General features: G+C 46.9%; 1 protein-coding gene across 3 annotated transcripts in view; it reads right to left on the bottom strand.

Annotated features, from left to right (window-relative positions):
* Positions 1 to 17,329, bottom strand: part of LOC139757996 (terminal nucleotidyltransferase 5C) — a 268,910-nt gene that overhangs the window by 32,700 nt on the left and 218,881 nt on the right. Inside the window, exon 4 of one of the 3 annotated variants that reach the window (XM_071678949.1) lies at positions 244 to 283. The exons of the other annotated variants lie outside the window; for them this stretch is intronic. The gene's annotated coding sequence lies outside the window, so the exon portion shown is untranslated. The remainder of the gene's footprint in view (positions 1 to 243; positions 284 to 17,329) is intronic. 3 annotated transcript variants of the gene reach the window in all.

Consider the following 17,329-nt stretch of genomic DNA (forward strand, 5'->3'; position numbering starts at 1 on the left):
GGTAGGAGGACTGATATGGGGAAAAGGAAATGTGAGGTGGGAGAGATTACAGTTGGAGAGACAGAAGAGGAAGAGTTGAAGAGGAGAGGGGAGGGGAGGGAAGGTGAGGTGAAACGAGGTGAAGTGAGGTGAGGTGAGGTGAGGTGAGGGGTGGGGTGAGGTTTAGAAAATTTGGGCAGGGGTGAAAGGTTTGGGGTGGTGGAGGCAGGCGAGGGTGGGGAGGGGGAGGACCGGTTGTCTTACCCTCTGCAGGACGGACGACGCTTCGGTAATCACACTTTACCTGCAACAAGAAGGATGGTCTAGTTAACACTGGAGAAAACTTACATCACACTAATAACGGTAGTTAAGTTTAATGACAAATAAATATAGGAAGGACATTAATTCCCCCTCCCCTCCCCCCACAATACATATATATATATATATATATATATATATATATATATATATATATATATATATATATATATATATATATATATATTTTTTTTTTTTTTTGTCGCTGTCTCCCGCGTTTGCGAGGTAGCGCAAGGAAACAGACGAAAGAAATGGCCCAACCCACCCCCATACACATGTATATACATACGTCCACACACGCAAATATACATACCTACACAGCTTTCCATGGTTTACCCCAGACGCTTCACCTGCCCTGATTCAATCCACTGACAGCACGTCAACCCCGGCACACCACATCGCTCCAAATCACTCCACTCCCCGCCCTCCCGCACGTTCAGGCCCCGATCACACAAAATCCCCTTCACTCCATCCCTCCACCTCCAATCCGGTCTCCCTCCTCTCCTCGTTCCCCCCACCTCCGACACACACACTCTCCCGGTCAATCTCTCCTCACTCACCCTCTCCATGTGCCCGAACCACCTCAAAACACCCTCCTCCGCTCCCCCAACCACGCTCTCCCTATTTCCACACATCTCTCTTACCCTCACGTTACTTACTCGATCAAACCACCTCACACCACACACCGTCCCCAAACATCTCACCTCCAGCACATCCATCCTCCCGCGCACATATATATATATATATATATATATATATATATATATATATATATATATATATATATATATATATATATATATATATATATTAATTTTTTTTTTTCCAAAAGAAGGAACAGAGAGGGGGGCCAGGTGAGGATATTCCCCCAAAGGCCCAGTCCTCTGTTCTTAACGCTACCTCGCTAACGCGGGAAATGGCGAATAGTTTAAAAGAAAGAAAAGAATATATATATATATATATATATATATATATATATATATATATATATTTTTTTTTTTTTTTTTTTTTATACTTTGTCGCTGTCTCCCGCGTTTGCGAGGTAGCGCAAGGAAACAGACGAAAGAAATGGCCCAACCCCCCCCCCATACACATGTACATACACACGTCCACACACGCAAATATACATACCTACACAGCTTTCCATGGTTTACCCCAGACGCTTCACATGCCTTGCTTCAATCCACTGACAGCACGTCAACCCCTGTATACCACATGACTCCAATTCACTCTATTTCTTGCCCTCCTTTCACCCTCCTGCATGTTCAGGCCCCGATCACACAAAATCTTTTTCACTCCATCTTTCCACCTCCAATTTGGTCTCCCTCTTCTCCTCGTTCCCTCCACCTCCGACACATATATCCTCTTGGTCAATCTCTCCTCACTCATTCTCTCCATGTGCCCAAACCATTTCAAAACACCCTCTTCTGCTCTCTCAACCACGCTCTTTTTATTTCCACACATCTCTCTTACCCTTACGTTACTTACTCGATCAAACCACCTCACACCACACATTGTCCTCAAACATCTCATTTCCAGCACATCCATCCTCCTGCGCACATCTCTATCCATAGCCCACGCCTCGCAACCATACAGCATTGTTGGAACCACTATTCCCTCAAACATACCCATTTTTGCTTTCCGAGATAATGTTCTCGACTTCCACACATTTTTCAAGGCTCCCAAAATTTTCGCCCCCTCCCCCACCCTATGATCCACTTCCGCTTCCATGGTTCCATCCGCTGACAGATCCACTCCCAGATATCTAAAACACTTCACTTCCTCCAGTTTTTCTCCATTCAAACTCACCTCCCAATTGACTTGACCCTCACCCCTACTGTACCTAATAACCTTGCTCTTATTCACATTTACTCTCAACTTTCTTCTTCCACACACTTTACCAAACTCAGTCACCAGCTTCTGCAGTTTCTCACATGAATCAGCCACCAGCGCTGTATCATCAGCGAACAACAACTGACTCACTTCCCAAGCTCTCTCATCCCCAACAGACTTCATACTTGCCCCTCTTTCCAAAACTCTTGCATTTACCTTCCTAACAACCCCATCCATAAACAAATTAAACAACCATGGAGACATCACACACCCCTGCCGCAAACCTACATTCACTGAGAACCAATCACTTTCCTCTCTTCCTACACGTACACATGCCTTACATCCTCGATAAAAACTTTTCACTGCTTCTAACAACTTTCCTCCCACACCATATATTCTTAATACCTTCCACAGAGCATCTCTATCAACTCTATCATATGCCTTCTCCAGATCCATAAATGCTACATACAAATCCATTTGCTTTTCTAAGTATTTCTCACGTACATTCTTCAAAGCAAACACCTGATCCACACATCCTCTACCACTTCTGAAACCACACTGCTCTTCCCCAATCTGATGCTTTGTACATGCCTTCACCCTCTCAATCAATACCCTCCCATACAATTTGCCAGGAATACTCAACAAACTTATACCTCTGTAATTTGAGCACTCACTCTTATATATATATATATATATATATATATATATATATATATATATATATATATATATATATATATATATGATAAGCACATACCACAATGTGAGCGTGCGTGTGAGAGGGACACATGAGAGGCTACTGCCCTGGCTGTGTTGTACTATAACATTTAACATGTACCAGGAGGTGGTCCCTCACATGCTACTAGGCTAAAATTTGGATTCACACAAACCATCCCGTGGCCAGCTGGGCGGGTCTACCCACGTCCGCTCACTTGAGCATATTGCTAACACTTTATTTGTTGACCCTGGCGGCAGACTACCACACTGTCATACCACTATACTGACTGATTAACTTTACTAACAACTGAAATATGCATGTTTTATTGATCAATAAAACTATAAATCGTGTTTATAACTTCTTTTTACCTGTCGAATGTTTATCCTTTTTTATGTTTCCTCTGTCCCCACTTTCCTGTGTCTGTCCCCTTGCTTGTGTCCCCACCCCTACCTGTTAAGTCTCCATTACTGTGTACCCCCCCGCGCCTGTGTGTCCCCCCCCCCCCGCCTGTGTGTCTCCCCTTCGCCGGTGTCCCCCCCCCCCCCACTTCCTTGTGCCACCCGCCAATGTTCCTCCCTTCCTGTGTCTCCCTACCTGTGTAGCCCCCTTCCTGTGTTCACCTTGCCTGTTTGTCTCCATTACTGTGTTACCCCCTCCCCGTGTCCATCTTGCCTGTGTCTCCCCCTACCTTTCCCACACAAAGGCGACAAAACTATATAAAAAACGCTCTCGAGGGCGGGTGTGTTGGCGGTGGCGGTGGACGGAGGACCCAGGGAGGTCTGGCGCGACGCAGCTGATACGTTAATGACGGCCACGGCAGGACTGCCACGGCACCTGCAGCAGGAGAGGGTAGTTGCCCGCGTGACCCTGTTGTGTAAGATGCTTGGAAGGATACACATCATGACCTCCTGAAGATGGCTCAGGCAGCGAGATAGTCAAACCCCAGCCAGCCAGCCAAGGTAGGCACTGTACTGCAGTAGGGCTGTAGTGAGGCGTTAATCAATCCGTGGAAAAGTTACAGTCTTCGATAATACAGCTGTAACGGAGTAGAAGAAGCGTGTGTCAAGGTGCCGGGGAGCTGAGAGAGAAACAAGGATAATCTGGATATAAAGACACGGGAACAGTGAGTGAAACATGAGAGGCTGGAAGTGGAGAGGGCCGGTGAGGGAGGAAGGGATCACACCCACCGCTAAGCAGGTCCTACAACAAGACTGTAGTAACAGTTCCCCTGAAATTCATGTTCTCGAGTAATACCGAACAACTTTTTGGAATACTTTTAATCTTTGCTTAAGAGTCGAGCATGGGGAGTGAGACCCTACCTGGGATAAGGCTGCAATACCCACACCTGGTACCCCGGGTCTACTACTGGAAGCAAAAATCACGCCTGGTACCTGGTACTGAAGCAACAAGAACTATTCATGGTACTCCAGATACAACGCTAGTGCCTGGGGCTTCCTAGCAACGTTCCTCATTCCCGGTATCGACGACTACCGAGCAACGTTCCTCAACCCTGGATCCTAGATTTAACTAGCAACGTTCATGACCTCTGCTACCTGGGAGTACCTGGGGATGACCCGTGATGCCTGGGAGTACCTGGTAAGGTTGGCCTAGTGATGTTGTAACACTAACGGTGTTGGGTGGTGCTGGCAAGCTCGGCCTTGGCTTCACTCTTTCTCTGAAGTATCTTGTCTGCTGTTACTCCTGTCTCCCCCCCCCCCCCCCCCACTGCTGCTGTGTTCTCCTCTCCACTGCCGCCCGACCCACCATTGCTACTGCTCCTATTCACACCCCACGGCTGCTGCTGCCGCTAACGACCCATTGGTCACTACCGTACGATCGCATCGTCGTACGGTAAACATGCGACTGTCCAAGACAATCGCATGTTTACCAAATGGCGTCCTAGCTACGTCTCTTCGTTGTATATCAACTGACTGTTATATTTCTCTCTTCCCCTGATGATGTGATTATTACACGAAAGTGCACTTGGGAACTTATCGTGTTTCATTTTCCCCGTGGACTCACAGGAATATACTTGATCACGCGCAAAACTGTGATCCTTTCCAATATATATATATATATATATATATATATATATATATATATATATATATATATATATATATATATATATATATGTGTGTGTGTGTGTGTGTGTGTGTGTGTGTGTAAAACTTGGATGCTGTTGTTTGTAATGTATGTCTCAGTAGACCATCTTGTCCATCTCGGGTAATGAGTAAATCTGTCACTCTGATCATAATGAAAGTAAGGATATCATCAGCTCATCTGCCTCTCTCACGTCAGCCCTCCCCGCCTCTCCTCTCACGTCAGCTCTCCCCGCCTCTCCACTTACAACTTCAGTTCTCACCCTCCCTTGGCCCCTCCACTCAGGGGTCAACGACCCAGCCAACGCACGAAGGCTCCTCTCAGCCGAGGATCTAGGGGACGCCTCTCACTCAGGGAACACGAGAAGGCGCTTCTCACCAAGGGAGATCTAGAGGGTTCCTCTCACCCAGGGATCTAGAGGGTTCCTCTCACCCAGGGATCTAGAGGGTTCCTCTCACCCAGGGATCTAGAGGGTTCCTCTCACCCAGGGATCTAGAGGGTTCCTCTCACCCAGGGATCTAGAGGGTTCCTCTCACCCAGGGATCTAGAGGGTTCCTCTCACCCAGGGATCTAGAGGGGTTCCTCTCACCCAGGGATCTAGAGGGGTTCCTCTCACCCAGGGATCTAGAGGGCACTTATCACCCACGACACACAAGAAGGCGCCTCTCACCCAGGTAGCAAGAGAGAACGGCTCTTATCACTTTCATTCTTCTCAGTCTTGACCCAAGCCTGAGACAGACTTGAGAGGAGGCGGGTTGAACTGAGGACACAATAAAGTTCATGACGATGATGGAGGAGAGAGAGAGAGAGAGAGAGAGAGAGAGAGAGAGAGAGAGAGAGAGAGAGAGAGAGAGAGAGAGAGACTGGGTATGTGCATGTAAACATAAGGTTGTGAGGAAAGAAGACAACACAGTGGCCGCCCTCTGCACCCAGACACTGGCCAGACGTCAACAAACAAGAGAGGTGGCACTGACTCAGGCGGCAGGAAACGGAGACACGAGAGTATAGACGTTGGCAGTTAGGTGGGCGGGAGGGTGGATAAAAGGGCGGGAGGACTGGTAGTTGGGCGGAAGGGTGGCTTGTTGGGTATGTGGGCAACAAAGTGGGCAGGGTGTGGGCAGTGGTAGGCAGTTTGGTAAGAGGGTGGACAGCGGCGGAGGTGGGCGGGGCGGGGCGGCACACAGGCTGCTTGTACCGTAACGATGTCAAGGGCAGAGCCAGGGGGGGGGGGGTGTCACTACCCTCTCCACCCCCCAGCCCCACTGTCCCTCTCATGGTGCAACCTTGTCACACTAGCACGTAGAGACTACTGCTGCTGCTGTCCGTCTTCCTTGCATGAGGGAGTCTCGTTGTGCGGGTCATGGATGAAAGTCTGGCGAAAGAAGGCTGGTGGAGGCGACATCCCAGGGAGATGGTGGAGGCGACATCCCAAGGAGGGTGGTGGAGGGAGGACCTCAGGGAGGGGTGGAAGTGAGGGAGGGATAACGCTAAGGGGAAGTTAATATCAAATCAGTAAACAAACACAATAGACGTAGGAAATATGTGAAGAAAATGTTTAAGGAAAATAGTGTCAACGGTAAGCAAATAGTGTCAACGGTAAGGTAAGTAAATAATACATAAACGTAAAATTAAGAGAAAATAAGTAATGAGAGTAATGGTGGCGCTGACCTTGACATCTGACCTCTCCAAGTTTGGACCCAAAAGGCACACCTGCATCGTATCAGAAGAGAGTTTAACGAATCACATTTCATGATGGTATGTCAAGAGTTGGGGCAGTTGGCTCACCACGATCATGTTCAACACAGACTTGCAGACAGACATACTTACAAACACGTAAACAGAACAACAGACATTGTCAGAAAGATCTATGTAGGCGGAGAGAGTAGAGGGAGGGAGGGGCTCCTTCACAACACACGGTCAGGCGTGTCACTTACCTTGACGGACTTTGCTCCTGCTACTGTACTATAACAACGCACCGACCGACACACACACCAGGCGCCTTCTACTACGTCGGACCGGCCGACGTGCGCGGTGCAAGCCTCAAGAATCACATGTCGCATTGCATAACAGCTAGAACTGATCTGACTGGACGTGGATGATGACATCAGCGCTTCTCAGTGGAGCTTCGTGCTCAGTAAAGGACCCGTGGAGATTAATATCTCCCTGTATATACTCGTGACGTGGCCTCATGCCTCTCTGGAAGTGTGTGTGTGTGTGTGTGTGTGTGTGTGCGTATCTTACGTTGGTAACGGAGGTCGTCTCTTATCCCAACAGCTGTGTGGACGACCAACCTTCCCTTGTTTGGGCTTTTTATTGGGCTGTTTGGTGCTGCAGATGCATGGTGCAAGCTGATTCGTCTGATACCTTGTACGAATGTATCCTGACTATCGCTTGTTACAGTATCTTCTTCAGAGGCTTCATAATTTGCACAATTAGATCAGTCTGGCACTTTAGGAAGGACTGGGTGTCGTGTGTACCTGCTGCTACCCAGTCCTGCGTCATCAGGAGCCTGGCGGGGTGTGTCGGATTCGTCCGGGAGGTTGACGGGAAAAATCACGGTCTTAACACTAACTTCTCGAACACACAGCTCACAGCCACACACGGGTCACAGCCACACACGGGTCACAGCCACACACGGGTCACAGCCACACACGGGTCACAGCCACACACGGGTCACAGCCATACACGGATCACAGCCACACAAGGGTCACAGCCACACACGGGTCACAGCCATACACGGGTCACAGCCACACACGGGTCACAGCCACACACGGGTCACAGCCATACACGGGTCACAGCCATACACGGGTCACAGCCACACACGGGTCACAGCCACACAAGGGTCACAGCCACACACGGGTCACAGCCATACACGGGTCACAGCCACACACGGGTCACAGCCACACACGGGTCACAGCCACACATGGGTCACAGCCACACACGGGTCACAGCCACACACGGGTCACAGCCACACACTGGTCACAGCCAAACACTGGTCACAGCCACACACGGGTCACAGCCACACACGGGTCACAGCCACACACGGGTCACAGCCAAACACGGGTCACAGCCACACACGGGTGTGGCCTCCTGCCTCCTGAGGTGGGCCTGAAGAACAGTAGAAAAAGAAATATTTTCAGGCTCAAAAATCAGGGCTGACATGCAATGACCCCCTTCCCTGCATGATGCAACCTCCCATGACAACACAGGATGCTGGGAGGCGACACTTTCGCTCTCCAACATGCGACTGTCGTCATACAGACACATTTTTTGGAGGAAAAAATTAATCTTCAGTTATGAAGGAGGGCGAGAGGCGGGGAGGAGGGGTTACTTGCCCCAACATTATGACCATACTTGCCCCATCATCATTACCATACTTGCCCCAACATCATCATGACCATACGTGCCCCATCATCATCATGACCATACTTGCCCCAACATCATCATGACCATACTTGCCCCAACATCATCATGACCATACTTGCCCCATCATCATCATGACCATACTTGCCCCAACATCATCATGACCATACGTGCCCCAACATCATCATGACCATACTTGCCCCAACATCATCATGACCATACTTGCCCCATCATCATCATGACCATACGTGCCCCAACATCATCATGACCATACTTGCCCCAACATCATCATGACCATAATTGCCCCAACATTTTCATCCTTGTCTTCTGATGATCTGAACCATCATCGTAACCGTCCCCACCTCCACCTTGTGAGTAATTAATGAGAGGCCGACTCACGCGGAGGTGATGACTGGCTGGGGCACCTCGGCCACGACCTTCACTACGACGATAGAACCTTTGCGCATTATGAAGTGACCTTGTAACAGATCCCTAAATGTCAGGTCAAAGGTCGCACCATCATAGTGGAAGGTCGTGGCATCGTACTGTGGTAGTTAGGTTGCAGAATTATTATGATCCTGTACTGGTCCTTGTTATGGTTCTGTACTGGTCCTTGTTATGGTTCTGTACTGGTCCTTGTTATGTTGGCATGACGCAGCGGCCGCTGTGCCGGGGGGGGGGGGGGGGGGTTGCTTCCCTCTTGATACACTTTAGCGGCCGAAGGTGCCGTCTCTCTGTCACCTGTCGCTCCCGAGAGAATGTCTTCCGCGCCCTGTGCACGCATGCACACACGTAAGCACACACACACACACACACACACACACGCGCGCGCGCGCACAGCGAACTGAGCTCTATATGCCCTCCCTCCATCGACAAGGCTGTTAAATATGGTAAACAAACTACCAAGAGATCAGATGAAACACACCAGAGGAACACATAAGTTGCAGCAGTAATGATCCATCTTGGGGACTGTGTTCCTGCTCATCAACAACACGCACACACAAAATATATCGCAACAGAATAAGTTCAGCCTCCTTCACCTCTACAACAAAAGTAAAGCAAGATAAAATTCAACGTTATGCTTGCACCGCACCAGCACACACCACACCAGCACATACGAGGCAGTCAGAAGAGCCGGCAACCTTACCACAACACACACACATACTCCAAAATAAACGTGTTGAGGGCGGAAGACGCCGCCACTACCCACACTTCCTGTACAAGCTTCTGTTTTGGTTGGCTTCCCTGACGTCATAGTGAGAGGTCACACACACCACACCTCCTTATCCCAGGACGAACTGAACGATAATCAGCGGCGTCGTTTTCTTCGAGAAATCGATCTTTTCTTGAAGGACTCTGTAAAGGATGTAGAGTTTCAGATATCAGGAAAGAAAAGCATCCTCTCGCATGAAACGTCACGCCTTCTGTAGACTTCCTCCGAGTGCAAGGCTGCACCTCACGTGGGAGCAGGGTAGTGTGGGTTCCCTTGGGGCGAGAAGGTCCAATGAGGATGACTTCTTGCTCGCGGTGTTACAGTTTCTGGGTGGAGCCCGGTAGCATCTTTCAATATAAATTTCATTTTTCTCGTGATATCAGCAACTGCTACATCGCGCGCACCACCGACCTATTGCTATATATATATATATATATATATATATATATATATATATATATATATATATATATTCATTTATTATACTTTGTCGTTATATATATAATGGAAGTCTGGTAAGACAAATATGGGTAATACACTAATGTCTTCCCCCAAGAATGAAAACTAAAAGTAACACATTTGTACACTGGATCAACAACAACTTTGGTTATGTCCGGGAGAAGAGATTGCTCCAGGACGGTGTGTCCTCCTACAGGACGACCCATCACCTCCTGCAGGAGGAGGATGGCCAGGGATAACGCGCTCCGGCAGGAGTTTGTTTTTGTTTCTCGAGTGTTGGACAGGATGGGTCAGACTGGCCATTGCCGGGGTCAAGGCAAGGTAAAAATCACGAGGAGGACATACCAGAGGTTAAGGCAATGTTTACCTAACAGGAAAGATACACACACCAAACCTGACACGTGTTCGATACATTACCGGCAGACGAAAAACTCTTGATAACACCTATTTAGCCGTTACCATTATGCCTAGTTGATAACGAGTGACGTCACTCTGTGATCGGGATGTATATATTATGGTGTTGGGGCTGGGGTTGAGGGTGGGGGGGTCCCTTGTTGAAGGCCTCTCTGACACCTGCCTGCTGCCTCTACCTCCCTGCCTCGCCTCGGTGTTCATCAAGCAGTTATCATTTTTCGCGTGGGTGTGAGTTGGGGGAGCGACGTTGTGGCGATGATGTTATACCTCCATCAACCAGTAAGTGTATTTCCTTGCAAATGACGTCACTGAAGCCGTTTCAGCGCTCATGGCCGTACCTGTAACACAGTCATGTGGAATGACGTCATCAGTTGCACCATCAGGTTTATGCCAGACTTGCAGTTTATATATATATATATATATATATATATATATATATATATATATATATATATATATATATATATATCGGACCTGTATTTCGAGAGGCTACAAGCCCGGAGTGATCCTCTGGTCTTCTGAGAGTTTGTAAATCTCCCGAATTCTGATAAATTTGTGACACGTTCTGGGCTAACCCACACAATCATAGGGCCAAAAGGCTTGCTAGTATTATTGTCTGCTGGTTGTAAACAAAGTTACCATGTTGATTACTGCTAGTGAACATAGTCGCATGTTGTCAGATACAAATATGATTGAATTTCTCACAATGTAGTTGTTATGTCTTCTGAGGTTAATGTTCCCACACCGGAAGTAATGCTCTTAAACATTTCACAGTGAAAAGTTACGTTGATTTCACGAAGCAAGTAACGTCCCTGATGTTACGTAGAGAGTAGGTGGTGCAGGGTAGGCTGGTGGCTCGCAGGTGTTGTACCCTATCACCATTATCCCTCCCTCCCTAACATAGTGATGTTGGCTGTGCTTTTCCTGCTGACCACATGTCACGTGATCTTAGGCGCTCCCCTTCCCTGGCTCTGGCACTCCCCTTCCCTGGCTCTGGCACTCCCCCTCCCTCACACTACGATCTGACACATTCCGTTGTGTTGACACTCGTGTCTTCCTACCATCAATTGTTTTACCCCATCCTACCATGACCCTCGCCACCCCATTTTTACTTCAGTAGGGTAGTTAGAGAAGATGACCATTCGGTTGCAACTTTAAAGTGGAATTTTTAACAATTAAGTCCTGATGATATTGATACAAGTGCCAGAATCTAGTATGAAATAAACAAGGTGCCAATGTTTCATGTTCCTACTGGATTTAACAAATGTTTAATGTGATGTAAATGTGTTACGTCCGAGGTAGCAGGCTAGTGTAGTGAGGCAACGACCAGTCCGGTGCAGGGGAGGCTGCTGCCCGGTAGAGTAGCAGTGAAGAATGTGGCGTTCGTCGTGACCTGTGACTAACTGACCTGCCAAGAGAAAGAACGCTTTACCGTCATCACTCGGGGACTGGATGGTTACTTCCTGCGAGCTGCTGCGGGCTAACCTGTTAAGGGTGCCCAGCCAGCAGGCCCGCACCACCTGGGATTGAGGGGTCAGTCACTTCCCAGCAACAGTCGTCCTCTCACCTGGCCATCCAGATGCTCACCCCTTATAACAAGAACAGCAGCAGGGTGCCGGTAAGTTCCTCCTGCCAGTATAACAATACTGGTCTTTCTGCACACTACCCCCGGATCATCCCTCTAGTCAGACGTCGCAGCCCTCATCAAAGTATCCCTGCTGCTGCTGTTATCAGAATTAATACTCTGGAACGACCCCTACCCGGGTTAGCCCAATACCAACCTGGCAACGCTGTCATCACCCACAGGTACTGAGTCACCGTCAGGAGGGCCGCTCGCCCCCACAAGGAAGCCCGCACTGGAACAGATCGACCAGTAAAGGAATGAAAGCTACAGCGGATGGTATACCTCTCATGCCATATTTATGTTACAAGAATTTTAAACTGCATCAAACTACTCTAGCTAGAAAGGATATCAAACTGTCGTTACTTAACTCGTTAACAAAGAACAAACGAAACACAGTAGCTTGTTGTATCGTTAACTACCGTGTTCAACACAGGAAAATCCACTGTGTGCAGATAATAACTATATACACAGCTCTACCACATCCTCACACGGTCCCACAGTAGCAGCAGCGTTGGGCTGAGGCTCGGCCGTAAGCTGCAGTACTCCGCGTCATCAGCACCGATACAACTTCCGCCTCGTCGGCTTCCCCTTAACTTTCCCCTTAACTTTCCCTTTAATCTTCCCCTTAACCTTTCAGATAAACTATCAAATTTGTTCTAAAGCAAATTGCCTAAGGTCAAGCAAGGTCATGCTAAGGCAGTGGACAGTAAAACAGACGTCAAATGAGGTCATATCAAAGCACATATTCATAAATGAACTCAAGAGAAAAGTAAGAACCCAGTATGGCTCCTGCACCCTTCAGACAACGTTAGCTAAAGTCACTGCACACCAGCTAAGGTTATTCCAGACTACAGTAGATCGAGGTAAGTCAAATATGATCAATTTACGTCGAGAAAGGACAATGTAGGTAGTAGGGGTCAGGCGAGGCCATAACAAGTCAGACAAGGTCATAACAGGTGATCTTGCCAGGTGGCGGTCTGGAAGCCCCGCACAGCTGGTCGTCCATACAGGGAAGATAAGGTTTCACTAGGTTTATTAGGAGGACACTAGGTCGTTACTTGTGTGGCAAAAGGAGGAACTACACACGTCTCAACCACCACAGAAACGAACACGAAAATACGTCGGAATAAAACATCTAAACCAACATTGAAATATATAAAAGAACTTCACCGGACACACTGCGGCCGTTCAGAACTCCGGCGTTCAACCAGGCAGCTCTGGTTCCTTAAAACTCAACACAAGATATACAGAAACAAACAATTATATATTCCCCCAAAATTCTTAAATACTTTCCTTTGCCTTTCCATTTTCCCTGTAATTAACCTCTATATTACAGTTAAGACCAGGTCTTGATGTGGAATTTGTCCGTGACTGGAGCCTCCATCGTCCAATATGAAGTCCTGGGGTCATATAGGATAAGGTTCTGCGAGGATGGGCAGGAGGAAGACAACGTTGTACGAGGCCACATACAAGATGAAAAGTTGTGCGTCAGCTATATAAGAAAAGGTTCGACACGGGTCATACAGGAGAGGATTCTAGAACGCTATACAGGAGAGAGTTCTACAAGTAAGCGCAAACTGAGTGAGCATTTAGAGCCTTGTGAACTACAGGAGTGAAGGGTAACCCTAGAACCTCACACCATCCACAGTAAATAATGGACATTAGTGTTGAATCTCCAGGTTCAAATTGACCTACACTTACTGCATGGATTCCATTTCGCGATGACAAACCAATTAATGTAATGATTATATGTAACAAATGATCAGGAAGACAATAATGATTCAAGTCAATAAAGTGTAAAAATCACTATATACTACAGAGTACCACAGCCACATACACAATCTAGAAACAAAACAAAACAAAAGAAATAATTGGACTCACCACCGGCATAGACACTGTATACAACAACAACATCCCTTCATAACTGCAAATTGTCATTACTCCATGGTGACGCATGCCTCACTATCACTACTCCATGGTGACGCATGCCTCACTATCACTACTCCATGGTGACGCATGCCACACTATCACTACTCCATGATGACGCATGCCACACTATCACTACTCCATGGTGACGCATGCCACACTATCACTACTCCATGGTGACGCATGCCACACTATCACTACTCCATGGTGACGCATGCCACACTATCACTACTCCATGGTGGCGCATGCATCACTATCACTACTCCATGGTGACGCATGCATCACTATCACTACTCCATGGTGACGCATGACACACTATCACTACTCCATGGTGACGCATGACACACTATCACTACTCCATGGTGACGCATGACACACTATCACTACTCCATGGTGACGCATGACACACTATCACTACTCCATGGTGACGCATGCCACACTATCACTACTCCATGGTGACGCATGCCACACTATCACTACTCCATGGTGGCGCATGCCACACTATCACTACTCCATGGTGACGCATGACGCACTATTACACAGTAAGTTTCATTAATGCATAATAAATACAAGTATTGTCCAAAGCAATTAACATGCAGCTGACGCCCCAAACAATCATAATTTCAACTTTACCAAAAATTAACAATTAGGTTAAGTTCGGTTAGGTATACCGTTTAATCACGAAATTACATCCTCTACCTAAACCAAAGATAAGAACGAGGAACCCGAGTGTCAACCCCCCTCCCCCCCCTCTTCTCCTCCCCCGGTACTTGGGGGGTGAAGCCCTTCACAACCCTCACCCCTCCTCCACCAACACATACCCCCTCCCTTCCCCCACATAAGCCTTAACTCTTCCTACTGCCTCTAGTGTGTTCTGCTTTGTTTACCTGAATGGGTGGGAGAGTGGAGGGAGAGCTGGAAGAGCTATCCCCCTCTTCACTCTCTTTTTTTCTCTAATATAAATATGAAATGATTTGGACATCTAGAGAGAATGAGTGAGGAATAGTTGACAAAGAGTAAATATGTGTCAGAAGTAGAGGGAACAAGGAAAACGTTGAGACCACATGCAGGAAGGTGAAAGGCATGCACGAGATAGGGTGAATTGGAACCATTTCGTATGTTGAGGTCGGCGTTGTTGATTATCTGGACCAGGGCATGTGAAACATCGAGGTGTACACTATGGAAAGGTTTGTGATGCCTGGTGGTGGATATGGAACTGTGGTTTAAGCGTTTTACATGTGGCAGCTTGAGAATGGATGTGAATGAATATGGTCTTTCTCCGTCTATTCTTGGCGCTACCTCGCTAGCGCGGAAAACTGCGATAAAAATGAAATTATATATATATATATATATATATATATATATATATATATATATATATATATATATATATATATATATATATATATATATATATTTATATTCATACTATTCGCCATTTCCCGCAATAGCGACGTAGCGTTAAGAACAGAGGACTGGGCCTTTGAGGGAATATCCTCACCTGGCCCCCTTCTCTGTTCCTTCTTTTGGAAAATTAAAAAAAACCCAGAGGGGAGGATTTCCAGCCCTCCGCTCCCTTCCCTTTTAGTCGCCTTCTACGACACGCAGGGAATACGTGGGAAGTATTCTTTCTCCCCTATCCCCAGGGATAATATATATATATATATATATATATATATATATATATATATATATATATATATATATATATATATATATATATATCAGTTCTTGTAAACATATTCTATTCAACTAAATAACCTTTTTTTTCTTCATTCTGAATTTTTCAAGTTGTTTAATATCTCCCTTAATATGGATGGTGAGGTTGTATGCTTTACTTCCTGGGATTGTCTCATCGTTTCAATTTTAATCCATCAGATCATCTTCAGGAGTGTGTGGAGAGGTCGGTGGAGCAGTTGGGAATGACTGTGGGTATCTGGGTAAGGCTGGGTTATACCAGATAGCGGACGTGCATGTAGAGCTGCTCTCTTATTGGCCATAACTCGATTCTGGGGCGTGTGGCTGGTGGTTCTTCTTTGACAATATAATAAGTGCTCCGACGATGAGTAGCGCCTTGTGTCCTGTGCACGGCGAAGATCCTGGCTGCTCTCGTGTGAGGGAAGTGTCGCGCTTCTTGGTGAAACGTTGTGCGACAGCTTCCTGCTGGTGTAGTGTACAGGTTGTGCTGCCCACACACTCACGTTAGTAAGGATCTTGTAATCTACTTGCTGACAAGTGAATTCATAAACTACGTTTCATTCTTGTAATGATACACACACACACACATATATATATATATATATATATATATATATATATATATATATATATATATATATATATATATATATAATGAAAACCACGTGTTCACGCTCATCACTGTGATCTCACTGCAATATAACACAGCAGAGAGGGTTGTGTGCAACACTCTACTAGCTACAAATGCAGCAACAATACCGGGACACCTGCTATTCACCTGTGCCACACGACACCAACTGCTAAACAAAGGGTAAACCCTAGATCATAAGGTCTCGTGCCAGGTCATGCTTAACAATAATCTCTCACCAGTGACCTCCTCACCCACGGCAGTAGTGTCTGCTGGCATGATTAATAACTGATAAGATGTTTGAGAGATGGTGAAGTGTAGTGTGTCTCCCTTTCTGGAAAAGCAACACCTATCTGCTTGCGGGATATAGAGGGGATCTTGCAGCACCTGCAGATTGTGACCGTCCCGTCAAGCACAGGTGCCGCCATACGTTTAGGGACGACTTTCCTCACTCGCAACATGAAGTTACATGTCTTAAAACATCCAGTTCAAAGTTCGATCGTCTAACGAGTCTGTTGTTCCTCTACTACAGAGTAAAATCCCATTCACATTAACACCAATGGTGGCTCCTGCAGACTGGTCGAGCTGGTGTATCAATCATCAAGTTATAACTATCCCTTTTCAACAATACAATATCAAATCATATATTTCAACTTTTTCTTTACAGATCTGTAGCTGAAGCACCGTCACTACTGGCCAGTGTGTCGGGCGGCCGAGGGAAGACCCGGTTATACAGTTCCCGTATTAGTCTACTGTCTCTCAACATGACTGATGGTCCTTCATAGGTATTTACCTGGTGTCTGGTGTGCCGCAGGGAGAGGTAGAAGGGAACCTTCTATTTCATCATCTTGCCTCAATCTCTCTATGTTAGGAATTTAGGTTAATATTGTCCTCCCGCAGATGGTATCGTCACAAACCATCAAGGTCTTCTGTATCCGTCCTTCCTCATACGCCATCACGCTAATACTCACACACGCACCTTGCCCCCACCCCAACACACACACACACACACACACACACACACACACACCTTATCCTCTCAAGTTCAGTGAG

The sequence above is a fragment of the Panulirus ornatus genome, chromosome 29 (genome assembly GCF_036320965.1).
Source record: "Panulirus ornatus isolate Po-2019 chromosome 29, ASM3632096v1, whole genome shotgun sequence".
NCBI classification, from domain to species: domain Eukaryota; kingdom Metazoa; phylum Arthropoda; class Malacostraca; order Decapoda; family Palinuridae; genus Panulirus; species Panulirus ornatus.